Raw genomic sequence first — 1,923 nt, 5'->3', positions numbered from 1 at the left:
CTAGAGCAATGATTATCAGTATACAGTGCTTTAACCTTTAAACAAAAACGTTTTGTTTTAAACAAAAAATATCACTTAGCCTACCTTTAAACTCTCTCTATACTTTGGTTGGTAAACTAACAACCCTAAAGGGCCTTACACACCGGGACGTGTGACGAATAAATGATCTGAAAATGCGTCCTTTGATGCGAATATTTCACATCAAACTATGAATTTGGTGATGCTCATACAGGATGATGCTTTTATTTGCGGTGGAAAATCAAACTTGTTATGAAAAGAAATGATGTTCTGTGTGCATACTCATGACACAAACAACAGTTCAAACAATAGCAGAAATAAATGCTCCACGGTGTGCAAGGATCATAACCAAATGGACCCGTAACACCGGTATACAGTGCAGGCAGCAGCAGCTGCATGAGGTCTATAGGAGATGCATGCAGCCTTTCAACATACAGTACAGCAGAGCTACGTGACTATCATGACAAACACACACACACACACACACACACACACACACACACACACACACACACACACACACACACACACACACACACACACACACACACACACACACACACACACACACACACACACACACACACACACAGAGAGAGTCAATCCCTGAACGCTGCGGGTTAGTAAACCAAAGACACCTCCCGCTCAAGCAAACACGCTGTGCAGAAGGACGGCGAAAGAACAATCTGAAAGAGAGACGGGGATAGAGGACAGAACATGACAGGGACAGCGTACACAATGGGGAAGGGAGAGCCAAGAGGACAGACACATAGAGAAGGGAAGATGTGATGAAGAGGGAAGGGAAGGTGAGAGGAATGGGGGATTAGGGATTGGAGTTGGAGGGGCACGTCACTCTAAGTGCCCACCTGAGCGATCCCCAGCATCCTCCATCTGTGCTCCTGTTGCCCCTCTCTCTCTCTCTCTCTCTCTCTCTCTCTCTCTCTCTCTCTCTCTCTCTCTCTCTCTCTCTCTCTCTCTCTCTCTCTCTCTCTCTCTCTCTCTCTCTCTCTCTCTCTATCCCTGTTATCTTCCAGCTCTCTGCCCCCCACGCTTCCCCCTATCCCCCCATGTGCTCACTCACAGACTGGACGTCCTCCGCCGGACGACGGCCGTACATGGTGGAGAGACCCAACACAGGACGTGCAAGGATGGATAAAGGAACGACAGGACGGTTGGGAGTGTGAGGGGAAGGATGGAGCAAGGAGGGAGAGAGAGAGAGAGAGAGAGAGAGAGAGAGAGAGAGAGAGAGAGAGAGAGAGAGAGAGGAGGAGTATGGAAAGTGTGTGTGTGTGTGTGTGTGTGTGTGTGTGTGTGTGTGTGTGTGTGTGTGTGTGTGTGTGTAGTCCACAGTGGGTGAGCGTGAGAAGAGAGGCTGCCAGGCCCCAACGTTACCACCCCCCTCTCTCTCTGTCTGGTTGTGTGTTCCTGGCTGTCCGTCTCTCTCTCTCTCTCTCTCCCTCTCTCTCTCCCTCTCATTACATCCATCTGCGTGGCTGTGCCAAACTAGCAGGGCAAAAGGTGACAAACATGGCTCCCTGTGGCCCTGAACCACCTGAAGGGCTCAATATACTTGGTTGCGCACGCATGTCACTCTCCAGAAATAGCTGATCTATAAGCTCACACCGCGGCGCAGCGCGGCGCATTGTGAGCTTGTGGATCGTCTATTTCCAGTGAGCGACACATGCGCGCAACCAAGTATATAACCCTGACTAGTGTGTGTGTGTGTGTGTGTGTGTGTGTGTGTGTGTGTATGCGTGTGTGTGTGTGTGTGTGTGTGTGTGAGCGCGTGCGTGCGTGCGCTGTCAGGCAGCCAGAGCTACGGATTACTGCCGCTCCACTGGCACGTCCCACTTCATCCATATCTCCTGTCACCCCGGCAACACCTCCGCTCCCTGCCTGCTATTC

The sequence above is a fragment of the Gymnoscopelus braueri genome (assembly GCF_963280865.1).
Source record: "Gymnoscopelus braueri genome assembly, chromosome: 13".
NCBI lineage: Eukaryota > Metazoa > Chordata > Actinopteri > Myctophiformes > Myctophidae > Gymnoscopelus > Gymnoscopelus braueri.
The sequence above is the reverse complement of the archived record's forward strand: the minus strand, read 5'-3'. Positions refer to the sequence as shown.